Source organism: Phyllostomus hastatus, unplaced genomic scaffold (genome assembly GCF_019186645.2).
Source record: "Phyllostomus hastatus isolate PE091 unplaced genomic scaffold, TTU_PhHast_1.1 phas_contig_152, whole genome shotgun sequence".
In the NCBI taxonomy this organism is placed as follows: Eukaryota; Metazoa; Chordata; class Mammalia; order Chiroptera; family Phyllostomidae; genus Phyllostomus; species Phyllostomus hastatus.
In genome coordinates this window covers 2,200,965-2,220,486 of record NW_025333622.1, presented here as the reverse complement: position 1 = coordinate 2,220,486, position 19,522 = coordinate 2,200,965, and the positions used below count along the sequence as shown (strand labels likewise).

Below are 19,522 nucleotides of genomic sequence, written 5' to 3'. Positions count from 1 at the left end.
CCTCTGAGGTAACATTATTACTCCCATAGTACAGATATAAAGCTGTTGTATGAGACAGTTAAATAATTTGTCAAATCATTTGAGGACAGGAGTTTAACTCAAAAAGTGTGGTCCTAAATAAGAACTCACCCTCTTTGCAGCAGACTGTATACATACACTCATTATATATACTCATATGTATGCATGTACATGCATGTACATATATAGGCACATGCATACATATATGAGTATACATGTGCACTTCCAGAACCCACATATGTACTCTCCATATACATACATACACACACATGCACGTGCATGCACACACACATAAATACTGTCTGAGAAAAGTCCAGCTATTAATATGATGAGAATGGTTTGTGTGACATCGATGTGACCTGGCAGCCAAGGAGAGTGGACGGGAATGTGCGTGTGCGAACAATAATGACTTCACTGTACTAGTCAGTGGGGCAGTCAGCACTGTTGAGTGAGCATGTGCACAGTGTGGCTGTCACATTCAAAATGACTGAGCTAGTAGAGCAATGAATCTGCATCAAAGTTTGCATTAAGCTTGAACATTCCTCTGTGGAAACTATTTGGATGATTCAGAAGGCCACAGCTACTGGCAACTGATGATTTTTTTGTAACAGATATAGTACCGCCCTAGACAGATGACCATATCTGCAAAGGTGGAGCTCTTTCCCTCTGGTCCAACTGTGCTTACATTCCCATTGCCTATGGAACTAAGAATCCTATCTCCCAATTCATAATCCATTTTCTCTGCCTCATTGATTCTGAAAGAAACAAGGTCTATCTGGAAAAAGTCCAACTATTGTTAATATAACAAGAACAATTTGCGTGACATCGATGTAACCTAGCAGCCAAGGAGTGTAGACTGGAATGCACATGACATGTGTGAACAATGATGACTTCACTGTACTAGTCAGTGGGGGAGGTAGATGCCATTGAGTGGGCATGTGTACCATGTGGCCATTGCATTGAAAATGACAGAGCAAGTAGAGCAATGAATCTGCTTCCAATTTTATGTTAAGCTTGAACATTCTTCTGTAGAAACTATCTGGCTGATTGGGAAGGCTGAAGCTATGGGCAACTGGTGATTGGCAGCTTCATCATGATAATGCACCAATTCATGCATCACATCTAATGTGTAGTTTTTCTGGTGAAACATCAAATCACCAACATGACTCAGTCCCATTATAGCCCAGGTTTGGTGTCCTGCAATGTCTGGCTTGTCCCAAAACTAAAATCACCTTTGAAAAGGAAGAGATTTCAGACCATTGATGAGATTCAAGAATATATGACAGGGCAGCTGAGGGAGATTGGGAGAACTGTGTGAGGTCCCAAGGTGCATACTTTGAAGGGGACTGAGGCATCATTGTCCTATGAACAATGTTTCTTGTATCTTACACCTTCTTCAGTAAATGTCTCTATGTTTGGATACCTTCTGTACAGACTTGGTGATGCATGAGCGAGTTCATCATAGTGACAAAGCTGCCAATGACCTGTTGCCGATAACTATGGCCTTTTTTGTTCTACAGCATCTCTTAACCAACAAAGAACACTGAAGTAGTCCTCCTTATTAATTATTTGGCCTGGATGAGTGTACTTTTGATAGACAACACCTTCCCAATCAAAAAACACAGTTAACATGATCTTGATCTTGCTTTGACTTTGCCATGCCTTCTTCAGGAGAATGAGGTGACTTCCATTGGGACAACTGGGACATTGGGACAACTGGGCCTTCATTTCCAGATCACAGCCATAGACACACCATTAATCCCTGGTTATGACCTTCTGGAGGACATTTGGTTCACTGGTAGCAGTTTGAATCAAGTCATTAGCAAGTGCAGCACGATGTTCCTTCTGCTCTAGTAGCGGAAGCTGTGGAATGAATTTTGCCATTAGACGTTTCATGCCAAGATCCTGTGTCAAAAACTCAGACATGGAATTTGTAGTTTTTGGAATCCCCAGATCAGCTTTTAGTTCTCACACTGTCAGTTGCCAGTCCTTGTTGACTGCAGCTCATAAACTGTCAACATTGTCAGGTGTTCTGCCTGTTGCAGGCCTTCCAGAATGTGGATCACTTTCAACAGATGCATGACTATCTTTGAAGCGTTTGTGCCACACTTTTGTTTGTGCTGCTCTCATTGCATCATGTCTGAACACCTTCTGAACCATCTGAATAGTTTCTATGAAGGAATGTTCAAACTTAACATAAAGTTTGATGCAGATTTGTTGCTCTACTTGCTTAGTCATTTTGTATGCTATGGCCACACAGTACAAATGCTCACTTAACAGTGTCTACTGCCCTCACTGAATAGTACAGTAAAGTTGTCACCATTCATGCCTGTGCATTCCAGTTCACTCTCCTCGGCTGACAGATTACATCAATATCATCATGCTACTATTCTTGTCATATTAAAAATGGCTGAACTTCTTCCAGACTGAGTATATATAAAATAAATATATAAATGTATATAATATGTAATTATACATGCAATAAAATATGTTAGGCTAGTTACTAATTTAAACACATATGCTTTTTCTAATTTTTAATAATAGTAATACCTTATTTTAGTTATTAAAAATGCAAGGATCATTTAGAGAGTAAATATAATAATTTTATTTTTGTCTTTGAACTTTTACCCTATCATTTTTCTATGCTGTATTTTTCTACCTAAAAATTATACTGAAGAATAAAGCTATATCATACATTACATAGTTTATCAACTCTAGGTTATGAGTTCTAAGGTAAGTCCATAAATAAAATATAGACAGTACTTACTTGGAAATTTTAGGAACACATGTTAAATGCCAAGAATTTTTTTCTGGTGAGGACCAAATCTCTCTAAAGGTCTTTCAAAATGGAACACTTTTAGTTTTATTGTTTTTATTATTTGACTAGGTTTATTCACTTTTGTAATTTCAAGATAGAAAATTCCATTCAATTCTCTTAGGGTTGGGAATGAGGACTTCTTTAATGTCACAGGCTTAAAAAAATATGGTATAGTATAACTTCATTCCAAATACATATGAAGCACGAGTTCTCACAGAAAAAATGTTTTAAAAAGTATGTTTTTTAATTTAAGTTTTATACATGAGTCTAGGAAAATAAATGTTATAATAAAGATAAACTTTGGAAAGAAACATGTCAAATGGTATTTTTTCATCTCTTCAGTGTGAGCATATCTTTGTACAGACAAATTCTAATTTGTATTTTCAGAAGAGATATATTTCAAGCATCATTTCAACTTGTTATAAACCATTTACCTCTGATTTCATTTGATGGATAATATTTCAAACTTTCATTCTAACCAATTTAATCATGACTATTTTTCCAGTTTCAGTGATAGGTATCTGTTTACTAAGCACTTTTGTCAACTGGACTTCACATTTAAGTCCCCTGTGACAGGCCTTTAGTGTGTTAAAAACATGTTCTGTAGTGTTCTTCCCCCTTTGCAAACTGTATTTCATTTTGTTCTGACCAAGCTGGTTCTGATTTGGATTTCATTTATTTGTGTTTCATTATTTTTGCCTTTAAACTTTTTAATCTCATAGCTTCTTATTTTCTAATTCTTTCCAAATGCCAGTATTTTTTAATGCCATTTTTTTTTTGCTTTTCTTCCTTATGGTTGTGCTCTGTTTGTTTCTCTGTGTGTACAATTCTTTAGTGTTTTTTAAAATAATTGTTCTTCATATAGTGCCTGCAAAACTGACTGCTTGATAGCATTACTGCCAAAACTTATCCAAAACAACTTTTATATAATGCATTAAAACATTCAGATCGGGGGAAAGGTTTGTCAAGGAACATGTACAAAGAACACATGGACAAAACCAAAAGGGGGGTAGGATCAAGTGTGGGAAGTGGGGATAGCTGGGGTAGGGGAGAGTGGTGCGGGGAAAATGGAGACAACTGGCAGTTGCTATATTGCTACATTGCATATATTACAATTCAAACATGTATAACCAAGTTGATTTATTTTCAAGTAGAAAGTAGCCATAGGGGGGCGTGATTAAAATTCTTTACATTATATTGCTTCAGTTAATTTAAGGTATAACTTAACATAAGATTTTTTACACATGTGAGTCGAAAGCTGACAGACTTTAGAAAAGATTATGGGGTGGCAGCCCGCAAGGTGAATTGGATTGGAAACAGAAAATGCATCAAACTCGGCTGAGTAAAGGAAGATGAAAAAAGTGTGAACTACACAGTTTGTGCGCGCCTGCACACCACCTCTGTACACTAGACTCTGATCCCTTTGAGAGAAGGAATGCAATAGCTTTGATCTTTTTGTCCCTGGAAACTACCAGAGTACATCACACATGGGTATCCAAAAAATGTTAAATTAAAATGTTCTGAATTCTTTTCCTGACCTTGGCCTGTGCAAGGTCAGGAAAAGAATCATAATTCATGATTCTTATTTATTATTGGTTTATTTAACCAATTTAAATAAATAGTTTAAAAGGTGGCTAACTTATTGTATTAGTTAAGGAGAACCTGTTATAGGAATGTATAATATACACATAGTGGCATAGATTATCTTCCTAGAGATAATCTTTTGGAATGTACTGTTTAAATAGATAAAATATAGGGAAACCTATGCCTTGGCTACCAATATAGTTACTGAAAGTAAAAACAATATTGATGGCATAGACTGAACACATGAATGTTTCCTATAGAAGGAAACAATTGTAAAACAGATCTCTGTTAGAGAAATGTTATCAAACAAGAATTGTCTTATAAAATTTATTTTACCAATTCATATGTACTAGCCAGGAATACTTTACAAGATCATAATGTCACTTTTCTTTCATAAAGCACAATGAAATGTTCCATTTCTGTGACATTTTAAGTTTTGATAAAAACTACAACATTTCTATTTATATCCACCTATGCAAATTTTGCTCAACTTTTTAATGGTAAGTCTCCATTCTTAGACAAAAAAGATAAAATTGGGGAAAAGATTAACACTAAGAAAAAGACAACTTCTTTAAATTTATAGTTCTACATTGTATTTTATCACATATAACATTGCATTTTCTAAGACTAATATAAGAGTGCCTAATATATTCACTCTTACAGTGCCAATGTCTAGCAAATCATGTAATTCACAGTAAGCATTGAATAAACAAGTGGAATAAATACATGAATGAAGATACTTCTCTTTGTTTAAGTCACATTTTTACTACAGCAGACATGGATTGGGACCACTGCACATAGAGATGATGAAATAAGTGATCTGTCTCTAGTACTAGCTCTGTGCCCTAGTTCCCTGACACTAACGTGCACATACCTAAGCAAATTTAAATCTTCCTTGAAGCCTAGAATTTTCCTTTCTCAATAACACTGGCCCAAATTTGATCTATCTTGCAGCATATTTCTTTTCAAAACCATACTTTTTCCCAATCTACATATACTTCTTCTACCCACATCTAAATGTACCTGTGATACTATAAAAAATTTAAGAATAGAGGAGTCTTAATATGAGATAATCTTGTGCATATCCTAGTATAGTTGGGCTTGTTTGTGGCCTTAAAATATGCTGCATAGAGCCAAGGCTGGTGTCAGTGGATTGAGTGCTGGCCTGTGAACCAAAGGGTCACTGGTTTGATTCCCAGTCAGAGCACAGGCCGAGGTTGCAGGCCAGGTCACCAGTAGGGGATGCATGAGAGGCAACCACACGTTGATGTTTAGAGAAACATCTCTCTCTCTTTCTCCCTCCCTTTCCTTCTCTCTAAAAATAAGTAAACAACATATTTAAAAAATAAAATATGCCTCATAGAAAAGTAATTTCTTTTGCTAGTATGTGAAACTGATATGCGAAAATTCAAGAGCGTATCATTCTAGGATTCTTTGAACAATGCTCAGTTCACATCCATTTAGATAGGAAAAAATTAACTGAACAATTAATATGCATCAAACATTAAAGGTGTAAATCATGTTGAATAATACATGATTCTTATTTTCATCATCCAGAGATTCAGATGTTAAAACCCTAGACTCAATGAATCAAATTCTCTGGCTGCGTAAGTGGAAATATGAGGTCAGTAATATTTTATTTTAATTTTACAGGTAAGAAAATAAGGCACAGAGAGGGTAGGAGAAACAAGGGTTGGTGTGATCATAGGGAAGCAAAAGAAAACAAAGAAATATGTGACCATGAAACAAATGATCTCAGGGATCAGAGGGTTAAAGAAAAGGATAGGTAAAAACCTAAAAAGAAACAAACAAACAAAAAAAAGAAAATCTTAGTGCACTGAAGGGAAGAGAAGTCCCCTAATACCCTACCTGCTTATTCTTCCAATATGACCCACAGCCAGGTGTATCTTACCTCATCCTGGTTGATACTAACTTTATCAAATTTTCCATTAAGGCTAAACTGGGCTTAGTGCAGTCAGTGATGGACGGTCTCTATGCCAAGTGCATACCTGATATAACTGACTGTGTAATGGCTGAAATTGAGAAATTGGGGCAGAAGTATCGAGTGGCTCTGAGAATCACCAAGTATCCAAGATTTGAATGATTACCATGCACACACAAAGGGTCCTATGCAGATGACTGTTTAGTACAGAGAGTAACTCAACACAAGTGTTACATTATGGCCACAGTTGACCAGGATGGTAAATGAAGAATCAGGAAGATCCCTGGAGTTCCCATCATGTACATTTCTAACCATGGGTACAACATTGAGTAGGTAGATGATTATGGAGCCCCTGGGTTCTAATGCTTAAAAGATGAAGTTCCTCTGCTTTCCTTCAACTAATTTTCTCTGTTGTCAATTTATTAAACATGCTACCCAATGAATAAGAAAAGAAAACACGGCACAGAGAGGTTAAGAGACTTGCCCCAAATCACATGCAACCAATAGAGAAAACTATACAGAAAACTATTATGGTAGGCAGCATAATGACCACCACAAAATGTCCATGTTCTAAACCTTATAACCTATGAATATGTCATGATAAACATCAAGGAGGAAGTTTAAGCTTACTAAAGGAATTGTTTGGTCATTAGCTAACCTTAAAAAGTAAGGAGATTGTTTCAGATTTGCAGGTGAGTCTACTGTAATCATGAAGGTCTTTTAAAATACAAAGAGGGGGCAGAAGTGGACCTCAGAATGAGAGGGAGGTTTGAAGACGCTACTCTGCTGGTTTAGATGTTGTAGGACGTGGCCACAACCCAGGGAATGCAGGTGGCCTCTGTAATCTCAAAAACACCAAGGAAGCTGATGGTCCACTGGAGCTTCCAGAAGTAACACAGCCTTGCTAAAACCTTAATTCTAGCTCAGTGAGACCTATTTTAGATTTCTTATCTCCAGAACTATAAAATAATGAATGTTTGTGGTAATTCATTACAATGACTATGAGAAACTAATATGTCAAAAAACAGGTAATACAGGAGAAAATTTACGAAAAGAGTCAATGAAAACACATAACAATTATGTACTGACTTATAATTTTTCTGGATCTGGTCACATTTTCTTCACTCCTAGCCCATTCATATACACTTTTCTCGTTTTATCAGCCCTAAGTGTTATTGACTTATTCCCTGCTATAAAGCACTCACACTTAATTCTACTTCGATTTCTTCCAATTTTTTTTATAGCTTATATCAATCAGTATTTGGTCTGGAAAGCAGATGATATTCCATATATTTCAAGATAAAATGTATCGTGTAGTATTAGAGGCATGCACAAACACTGCCAGATTTGGGGTCAAGATTAAGAACCTCACCCCTGAGCATCAGAGAGAAGTGGCATTCTAAAGCACAGCCTCAAGAAAATTGTCTAATTTTCAAGAACTTTCCAGGAAGATGACATTATTCTCAAGACTCTCTGAGAAGCTTTTATTTACTGTATTAGTATCCAACAGTAAAATAAGTAGTTATCCTGTTTTTACCAGGAAACCATTGAGTCAGCCTCATACTTCCCAGCGCATCAAGCCACAGCCACCTCCAGAGAATAAAGGCTTCTCATCTCTCAAGTGTTGCTGACCTCTACCCAGAACCACACAGGGAAAGAAATTCTGGAAAATTCATTCCCTGGACCTCTTAATGCAGAAAAGACAGTCAAAAAATAAGTAAAGTGGGCTACAGTAAGTTCAGCAAATGATTGATTCTGTTGTGTGTGTAACTTTAAATGCTTAAAAACTCTATTTCTTGTTCTATTTAATTTTCATATTATCTTGTCTCACTACTATGAAGAGATAATTCGGATTTTTATGCTTCTTTCTACCTTTTTTCTTTACAGCACCCCACATTTTTTCAGGTGTACCTTTATTTCCAAAAGTTTTCAGGGGTGTCTTTATATTTATACACATCATCCATCACCGCTCACACGCCCCCTCCCCCCGCCACACACACCTCTGGTATACTTGAATGACATACTTTAATGTCCTATGATTGACACTTTATACTCATGACTGTATGGTACACAGGACTCCTCTGCTATTCTAAATTAGAGCCTTCCGATGAAACCTTTCATATGCTGAAATGGTGCAAAGCCAAAGACCAGTACCTTGGGACACCTCCTGCTGATGGATGCACAGAATAAACCGAGATAAAGCACAGATGCTCACAGACACAGCCCAAAGCTCCTGCAACTCAATGCTGAGACACTGAGTGTGGTTCCCAGGGAAGGAGCTTCATGGGGCCGCTCTCACTGCTCAGGGTGCCACTGCCTCTATAACAGCTGCTGCAAAACAAATGCTGAACTCTATTTTTACTTCTCACCTTTTTTGATAAAAATGAAAACTCTCCTTGGATTTTTTTGAGTTAGCAAAAACAGGTACTAATATAGATCTTTAGTAAAAAAGTGGTATAAAGAGAACTTTTGAAAAGCAGAGGATACCTATATACATTTTGAGGCATATTATTGAACTTAAGTCTCGTACTTTATCTCGTACCTCCACCCAAAATAGTCTAAAGAGTGTTTATGATTAATTTATTGCCTATGCCTCCTCTCTCCTGCAAGAGAGTAAGCTTCATGAGAGCAGCTGGAGAACATTTAAAATGCAAATAATTGTGTGGACTGTGGAGCTGCTTGGGCTGCCTGTGTGTAAGCCCTCTGTGGACTGGGGACAGTCAGTGTTTTCATCTACATGGTGGAGAGGAAACTGTTACCTAACTCATAGGGCTACTGTAAGGATTAGAAGACTGCAGATGCAGGGCTTAACGCAGCCTATAATAATGGCACATGTGCACGTGCACACATTTATTAATTTATGAAAACAAGCAAGGATGATATCAGCCTGCATCGTGTTTACCACATGCCTAACCCTGGTCTAAGCCATTTATATGTGGGAACTCATTTAATCCTCTCAACAGTCCTATGAAGTAGGGGTTACTACCCCCATTTACCAGATGGGGAAACTGAAGCACAGAACAGTTAAGTATCGTGTCCCAGCCACAAAGCTAGGAAGTGGCTGAACTGGATTCAAATGAAGGCAGCAGCCTGGCTTTGGAGTCTGTGCTGGTAACCACTAGGCTCTATGGCTTTATTAAGAACAAAGTTGATGCTGTTCATATGGCTTTTAGCACAAGCAAGATTCATCCTACATCAAACTGATTGGTCAAAACTCACTGTCCTGGAGGACTGTGAAAGTTTGGGTTGAGAAGTTAGATTTTTAACTAAAGTACATAATAGTGGTAAAAATTGGAAAGAAATACTTGTATTTCAAGGGCCTTATAGAGTTTTGGAGCTTGGAGATCCCTGAGTATAACTCTCTTATTTTGCAGATGAAGAATATAGGACACAGAATTGCTCTAGGCAAGTAAATAGAAGAAGCATTTTGAAGTTAGAGCATTTTCCTACCAAAAAAAAATAATAATGTGTATGACTGAGATTAAAGGAGAATAAAATCTTTAATTTACAAAATTAAAAGCCAATGTCATACCACGTACCATGAAGTTCCATTGGGTTAGACCCAACCTGACTATGATAAAAGTGTGGTTTCCTTGAGTTCTTGGGCTCTGGCACTTAGCAGATAATTTATCATCAGAAGTTTACCAATTTCTTACTGGTAATATGCCATCTGGCCTTTTGTTTCTGAAGACCCTAGTTAGTTATTCCAGGGGAGCTGCTCTACGCCTGCCTCGGAGCCAGAGCGCCCGCAGTGCGGCGTCCACACACAGACCTGCCCGCGGTCCTCGTTCTCCCTGGGTCAGCCTGGGCCAGCTGCCGTGCCAGATCGTGGTCAGATTCTGTTAATCCGGCAGGCTCTTCACCAATTTTCTGACGAAAGGAGACTTCAGATTACATAGAGGCACTGCAACAGTTTCCCACTGAGTAGGAAAGAAACATAAGAAATATCACACACAAGACTAATAAACCAAGGTTTTAAATGGTCTCTGAGGTTCTGGCCACCAGTGAATGGGCCTCAGGCAGAGGAAAATCTGGGGAAGATTCTGGGCCAGGCCTTGTCCTGTATCCGTAACACCTGAAGGCGTGGAGACATGTTTGTGTAACCATAAATTAATCTTTTACTTTTAATAAACATATTCCAACTTATGACTATGTGAGTTTCTGTCACTGTGGATGACATCTGATAGGTTCAGAACTGTTCTTCAAAAGATAATGTTTTAAAGTCAAAGAAAAACAGATTATTGTTTTTACAACCTACAGACATTTAGGTTATGCCAATTTTTTTCTTTCATATTTGGGCCATTATTTTTTTGACATTTTTTTCTTTGTGAAGTTTTTATTTTCCTCCCTTCCCTTCCCTTCCCTTCCCTTTTTCCTTCCCTTCCCTTTTTCCTTCCCTTCCCTTTTTCTTTCCCTTCCCTTCCCTTTCCTTCCTTCCCTTCCCTTCCTTTCCCTTCCCTTCCTTTTTCCCTGCTCCTTTTCTTTCTCCTCCCCTTGATCCCTTTAATTCTGCTTCATATCCTTTCTCTCTTTCTTTCTTCCTTTTTTTTTAAATCTGGAAGAAATAGCATGCTATTTTCATCAGACAACTAATATCACCAACTTATTCATTCCAGTGTCAGGAAAAATTGTGAAAGACTTTGAAAAGTGTAAAAAGGTTCCTGAAAACCTTAACTCACCCTACAGGGTTGTATCTATGATTTTTATTGTTTTGAAGCTTCTTTATGTCTCCAAATTGTAGAAAATTTATAGGAAAGTAAATAGGTCATGTCCAAAGAAATATAAATAGAATTAAATATTACCCTGAAGCCGAAATTGGAGAGGGAAGATGGCGACAAGGTAGGAGGGAGTAAATTCCACTTCTCCTACACACTGGAGAAAAATCTAGCAGATCTACGGAGGAACAGAACTAACAGCCAGCAGTAACTAGCATACATGAGAAATAGGAGATAAAAAATTGTAGCGAACATTGAAAAACCAAATGGTAAGGAGAGTGCTTTAGGACAATAAGGTCCCAGGGACCAGTGTGGGCACCAGGGCAGCTACAGCCCCAGGTCCGGGGCTGGCTGGGTCTCCCACAGGACTCTTGGGAGAGAGCTGGGTCAACTGCTCTCTCCCTGGCCAAACAAAGTTTGAGCCGCACCGGGAGACACCTGGTTGCTTGAAGTTGCAGACAGGGATGTGAGGACTAAGTGGCAAACACACAGGGGCTGTGAGCACCCACACATAGCCCTAGGAAGAGTGCTTGCCTCAACCAGTGCAACCAAAGGTGGCTTGGCTGTGTTCCCATGTCCACAACCAGGGGAGAGGGTACTTTGTGGAAGACGCAGAGCCCACACCCATAAACCCAGGGAAAGCACATGCTTCGCAGGAGGATCAGAACACACACCTATAAACATGGGGAGAGCGCTTGCTTAGGAAGACTCAGATCCCACACCTAAGGCCCTGTGGAGAGGTACCAGGCAAGCTCTGGGGAGAATGCCCGCTAGCCCTGGGGAGAGTATGCCCGAGGCTGACTGAGTGCTGAATAGGAAGGGAGAAAAGCAAAACCAATAGCCCCTCAGCCTGCTGCAGCCAGCAAGACCAGAAAAAACAGTTTGGCCAGTTTGAAATCAGCAAGAGGTTTTTTTTTTTTTTCTTTCATTTGTTTGTTTGATTTTTATTTTTTCAAGTATTTTTTTAATTTTTTAATTCTTATTATTTTTGTATCTCTCAATTCCTTTTGCTTCTTTTTCCTTACTTCTGGTTTTATTCCTTCTTCCTTTCTTTCCAATTTTATCTCCTCTTCTTTCCTTTTTCTGCTTTTTATTCTTTTTTCTTTTTAAATACCCACAAGTAAGACAAAAACCCCTGAAACTGTGAAAAGATCAGAGTTGGACCCAAAGAGAGGGATCCCAACAGCTCAGGCAGTGAAACAAATTTCACTTTGCTATTACAGAGAAACTGCAAGTTATTGCATATTTGAATTATTATTTTTTCATTATTCTTATATCTTTTAGTTTAATACTATATTTGTATTCCTCTCCTTTCTGTATAGTATTCTTTGCTTGGCTGGTTATATTCTATCATTTGACAGGTTTCCCCTGTTATCTCTTTCATAGTGTATTGCTAATTTACTGTCCTTCACTTTATTTGTGTTCCATTGGCACATTACTCAAGGTCCTATACACCCTATTCTTATTATCTAGATCTCATAGATTCTGTCATATGATTGTTGCTCTAATATTACTATAAATAATAACTATTCCATACAATTGTAAATACTATACAACACCCCTCCTAGATCTTAGCCCACTTCATGGTTTCCTGAAATCTATTGCTGTAGTGGTTAACTCTGTTCTCTCACACACTACACCTATTTACTATCCTTTATTCTCATTTTAACTCAGAATGTGACCTCCCACAACCTCACTGCTTTCGAGATCCAACTCAGAATCCTCCCCTCCCCAACAAGAGGCTTATCTTCTTCCCATCCTTTCTAAAAAGCGGCTAGTTGGGCGGAAGATCATGGTCAACACTATACATAGCCAAAGGATCTCCTATCTCTTCTCTACTGGCTGCTAGTGTAAATATCATAGAGTACTCTCTTACTGTCTTAAACCAATTTGCCTTACCCCTCCAACTGATCACAAAAAAGAGTAGGTGGGAGCTGTGAACACCAGGATACCCAAAGGAGACTGCACCACTGAATCTCACAGGTATTCTACCACAGAAATTCAAACCATAAACCCAGGGAGCCAGAACAGATCAATTTAAGAAGCTGAGGCTAACAAGAAGAGTCTCACAAACAATGGGAAGATGAGGAAACAATCCCCAAATGAAGGGAAAGGAAGAAGCCTCAGAAAGAATGTTAAATGAAATAGAGACAACTCAACTATCAGATACTGAGTTCAAAGCAATGGTTATCAGGAAGCTCAATGACATGACAGTGAATTACGAGAAACTACAGGGAAACTACAATGAACTCACTGCAAACTATATCAACATGAAAAAGAAAATAGAAACTATCAACAAGGGCCAAAAGGAAATGAAGAATACAATTTCTGAACTGAAGAACACAGTAGAAGGAATCAAAAGCAGGATTGGGGAAGCAGAAGATCGGATCAGTGAGCTGAAGGACAAAGTTGAAAAGAACACCCAGAAAGAGCAAGAGAAGGAAAAGAGGCTCAGAAATAATGAAGAAGGATTAAGAGAAATGCAAGACAATATGAAACATAATAATATCCACATAATAGGGATACCAGAAGGAGAACAAGAAGAGCAACAGATAGAAAACCTATTTGAAAAGTAATGATGGAAAACTTCCCTAATTTGATGAGAGAAAAAGTCACACAAATCCAGGAAACACAGAGTCAAAATCAAGAGGAACCCAAAGAGGCCCACCTCAAGACACATCACAATTAAAATGGCAAAATTTCAAAACAAAGAGAATCTTAAAAGCAGCAAGGGAGAAACAGTAACATACAAGGGAGCCCTGGTAAGGTTAGCAGCTGACTTATCAATGGAAACACTCTAAGCCAGAAGGGACTAGCAAGAAATATTCCAAGTAATGAGAACCAGAGGTCTGAAACCAAAGCTACTTTACTCAGTATGGCTTTCAATCAAGATAGAAGGCCAAATAACAAGTTTTTCAGACCAAAGAAGTCTAAAAGAATACACCTCCACCAAACCAGCTCAGCAAGAGATGCTAAAGGGCCTGCCTTAAGGAAAGGGAGAGCGAGAGTGAGACCGAGAGTGAGCGAGAGAGAGAGAGAGAGAGAGAGAGAGAGAGAGAGAGAGAGAGAAACACAGATCTAAAAATGGCAATAAATAAGTACCTATCAATAATAACTTTAAATGTAAATGGATTAAATGCTCCAATCAAAAGACATAAAATAGCTGATTGGATAAAAAAACATGACCCACACATATGCTGCCTACCAGAGACTCACCTCAGGATAAAAGACCTGCACAGGCTGAAAGTGAAGGGCTGGAAACAAATTTTCCAAGCAAATAGACAGAAAAAAAAAGCCGAGGTAGAAATACTCATATCAGACAAAATGGACTTCAAAAAAAGCCATAAAGAGAGACCCAGAAAGTCACTTCATAATACTCAAAGGCAGAATCCACCAAGAAGACACAAACATTGTGAATATATATATGCACCCAACATAGGAGCACCCAAACACGTAAAGAAAATTTTAGAGGACTTCAGGAAAGATATTGACAGCAACACAATTATAGTATGGGATTTTAACACCCCACTGTCAAAAATGGACAGATCTTGCAAACAAAATATCAACAAAGATATTGTGGCACTGAACAATGCCCTAGATGAAATGGACTTAACAGATATATATAACCCTTCATCCCAAAGAAGCTAAATACACATTCTTTTCAAATGTACATGGAACACTTTCAAAGATAGACCACATGATAGGACACAAGACAAGCCTCAACAAATTCAAGAAAATTGAAATGATACCAAGCATTTTCTCGGATCACAAGGGACTGAAACTAGAAACCAACCTCAAGGGAAAAAACCCCAAACACTTAAAATCATGGAGATTGAATACCATGTTATTAAACAATGAATAGGCCAAGAATGAAATTAGGTAAGAAATCAAAAAGTTTCTGGAAACAAACAAGAATGAATTCACAACAACCCAAAATTTATGAGACAGTGAAGGCAATCCTGAGAGGGAAGTTCATAGTGATACAGGCCTACCTAAAAAAGATAGAAACATTTCAAACAAACAACCTAACCCTACGTCTGCAAGAACTCAAAGAACAACAACAAAGACAATCTAGAGCAAATAAAAGGAAGGAAATAATCAAGATCAGAGCAGAATTACATGACATAGAAACTAAAAGCACAATTCTAAGGATCAATGAATCCAAGCGCTGGTTCTTTGAAAAGATAAACAAAATCGACAAGCCTTTAAGCAGGCTCATCAAGAGAAAAAGAGAGAGGACCCAAATAAACACACTCTGAAATGAAAGAAGAGAGATTACAACAGATACCACAGAAACACAAAGGATTGTAAGAAATTACTACAAAGAACTGTATGCCAAGAAATTTGAAAACCTAGGTGAAATGGACAAATTTCCAGAAAAATATAATCTTCCAAAACTCAATGAAGAAGAAGCAGAAAGCCTGAACAGACCAATAACTGCAGATGAAATTGAAGGAGTAATCAAAAAACTCCCGAAACACAAAAGCCCTGGACTGGATGGTTTCACAGAATTCCACAAAGCATTTAAGGAAGAGCTAACCCCTATCCTTCACAGACTATTGCAAAAAATCCAAAATGATGGAAGATTCCAAAACTCTTTTCATGAAGCCAGCATCATCCTAATCCCAAAACCAGATAAAGACACAACAAAGAAAGAAAACTTCAGGCCAATATCGCTGATGAACATAGATGCTAAAATCCTCAACAAAATATTAGCAAACCATATCCAACAATACATTAAAAAGATCATGCACCATGACCAAGTGGGAATCATTCCAGGGATGCAAGGATGGTACAGACTTTGCAAATCAGTAAGTATAATATATCACATAAACAAAAGCAAATATAAAAATCACATGATCATATCAATAGATGCAGAAAAAGCATTTGATAAGGTAGAACTCCCATTTATGATAAAAACACTCAGCAAAGTGGGAATAGAGGGAGCATTCCTCAACATAATAAAGGCCACATATGAGAGATCTAGAGCCAACATCATGCTCAATGGGCAAGAACTAAAATCTTTTCCACTATGATCAGGAACAAGACAAGCCTGTCCTCTTTCACCACTTCTATTCAATATAGTACTGGAAGTTTTAGCCACAGCGATCAGACAAGAAAAAGAAATAAGAGGCATCCAAATCAGAAAGGAGGAAACAAAACTGTCACTTTTCAGATGACAAGATAGTGTACACAGAAAGTCCTATAGACTCCACTAAAAAAACTGCTTGACCTAATAAATGAATTTGGTAAAACAGTGGGATACAAAGTCAATATCTAGAAATCAAAAGCATTTTTGTATACCAACAGTGAAACAACAGAAGCAGAAATCAAGAAAAAAAACCATTCGATATAACAAAAAGAAAAATAAAATACTTAGGAATAAACCTAACCAAAGAGGTAAAATACCTATATTCAGAAAACTACATAACACTCAGGAAAGAAATCAAGGAAGACACAAACAAATGGAAAAATATACTGGGTTCATGGGTCAGAAGAATTAACATCATCAAAATGTCCATATTACCCAAAGAAACTTACACATTTAATGCAATACCTATTAAAGTTCCAATGGCATATTTCACAGACATAGAACAAACACTTGAAAATTTTATATGGAACCATAAACAACCCCAAATAGCTGTTGTAATTCTGAGAAAGAAGAGCAAAGTAGGAGGGATCACAATACCTGACACTAAACTATACTACAAGGCCACTGTAATCAAAACAGCCTGGTACTGGCATAAAAACAGGCACATGGTCCAACGGAACAGAACAGAGAGCCCAGAAATAAAACCAAGTCTCTATAGCCAATTAATATTTGGCAAAGGGGGCAGCAACATAAACTGAAGTAAAAATAGCCTCTTCAACAAATGGTATTGGGAGAACTGGACAGCTACATGAAAAAAAAATGAAACTTGAGCACCAACTTACACCATATACAAAAATAAATTCAAGGTGGATAAAAGACTTAAATATAAGCTGTGACACCATTATAGTCCTAGAGGAGAACATAAGCAGGAAAATCACAGATATTTCATGCGGCAACATCTTTACTGATATGTCCCCTGGAGCAGGGGACATAAAGGAAAGAATAAACAAATGGGACCTCATCAAAATTAAAAGCTTTTGCACAGCTAAAGAAAACAGTATCAAAATTAAAAGAGAACCAACTGTATGGGAAAACATATTTGCCAATGATACGTCAGAGAAGGGTTTAATCTCCAAAATATATAAAGAACTTACACAACTCCACTCTAAGAAGACAAGCAATCCAATTAAAAAAATGGGCAAAGGACTTAAACAGACACTCCTCCAAGGAGGACATACAGAGGATCCAGAGACACATGCAAAGATGCTCAGCATCACTAGTTATCAGAGAGATGCAAATTAAAACCACAATGAGATACCACTTCACACCAGTCAGAATGGCCATCATAAACAAAGCAACAAACAACAAATGTTGGAAAGGGTGTGGAGAAAAGGGAACCGTAGTACACTGTTGGTGGGATTGCAGACTGGTACAACCCCTATGAAAAACAGCATGGAGTTTTCTCAGAAAACTAAAAATGGATCTGCCTTTTGATCCCGCAATTCCACTCTTGGAATTATATCCTAAGAACCCTGAAACACCAATCCAATAGAACCTATGCATCCCGATGTTCATAGCAGCACAATTTACAATAGCCAAGTGCTGGAAGCAACCTAGATGCCCATCAGCAAATGAATGGATCAAAAACTATGGTACATTTACACAGTGGAATTCTATGCAGCAGAAAGAAAGAAGGAGCTCCTACCCTTTGCGACAGCATGGATGGAGCTGGAAAGCATTATGTTAAGTGAAATAAGCCAGGTAGTAAAAGACAAATGCCATATGATCTCACCTTTAACAGGAGCCTAAACAACAAAACAAACAAACAGGCAAAATACAACCAAAGACACTGAAATAGAGAACAGGCTGACAGTGACCAGAGGGGAGAGGGGAGGGAATTTCAAGGAAAAAGGAGAAGGGTTTACAGGAACAAATATAAAGGACACATGGACAAAAACTAGGGGGAGTGGAAATGGGAGGGAGGTGCGGAGGGCTGGGTGGGTGAGCTGGGATGAGGGTAAAAGAGAGAAAACTATACTTGAACAACGATTAAAATAAAATAAAAAAGAAATATAAACAAATTTTGTCAAGTGGAATGAAATCAATTTATTGCTTTTTAAAATGCTCTCAACTTCCCCTCTTAATGTTTTATTTCTCCTAATTTTCCAGATGATTTCAAGCTCAGAGTTCTTTAAGGGTGACAGTTTTACTTTTATCTTTCCTAAAATCTCCTCCTATGATTTGTCTCTGTGACTTCATTCACTCTATTGCATCATCAACAAGATTTTTCTTGCTCCTGAGTCCTCAGAATCCAAAACAAAAATTTCTTAGCTACTGGTGATTCCTGTGTTTTTTTTTATTATTGTAGTAGAAAGGTTTTTTTCTTTATGTATTACATTTAGAAGATGGAGCCAACTCTTAAAGTGGTTAACATGCTAGGGGTTATCATGCAAGGTTATCTATGTCTTTTAATTTGCCCACAATTCTTCTGGGAATTGCTTCCTGAACCTATTGGGATTTTCAGTCTGGTATTTGGGTCTATGTCACACATCATTCCCTTTCATTTAACTACAGCAATTCACTTCAGGAATGAACATGTTAAAGTTTCAAGCCAAAGTCACTCCCAAGAAATAATTTTTCGCTTCATTGTAGAAATGGTGTCGGCCTGGAGCAACAAAGCCAACGTTTTTGATAACATAAAGAAGACACTGTCTGAAATAGCCATTGCAGGAAGAAGCAAAGCTGGAGGATGGAGCAAGACAGAATTCTGGTAATTTTGTTTGTTTCCCTGAATACAGTGATATCTGAATCTATATTTTGTCCTTTACAGTTATAGAAGTCAATTAATTCTCTCTCTTTCTTTGCAAGACAGTATAAGTTGGGTTTTGGCATTTGTGTCAAATGAATTCTAATTACCTCAGTTATATGGGAAGCAAATAAACATGAGAATTCACGTAATTTTACTGAATAACCTGTATTCTTATTCACCATTGAATATGACTTCCTCTGAACAAATGAAGGCTCAGGAATTAGAAGAAAATTAAGAAAACTGATTGGTTAATTTGTCCTAAAAAGTTTAATTAATCACACTTAAAACATTGTTGCACAGGTATATTTGCTCAAATAATATAAAAAGAAAATCCTCTCTTTTCTCTAGCTACTTGATTTATTCATGCTTGTTTTTATTCATGCACCCAAAATACTGGTTTCAACAATAAAACTAATAAAAAAGAAACAAGATTCAAAGTTGCTATGTATTTCATAACTGGGCACAGATGAGCTGAAGAAAAGCACTAGAGCATGCATCTGGTAGTAGAGTGTTCCCACAGGAAAGTTCCATTGGAAAATCATTC

General features: G+C 37.6%; 1 pseudogene; it reads left to right on the top strand.

Annotated features, from left to right (window-relative positions):
- Positions 1–6,005: 6,005 nt before the first annotated feature.
- LOC123813431 lies at positions 6,006–6,629 on the top strand (annotated as a pseudogene).
- Positions 6,630–19,522: the final 12,893 nt, after the last annotated feature.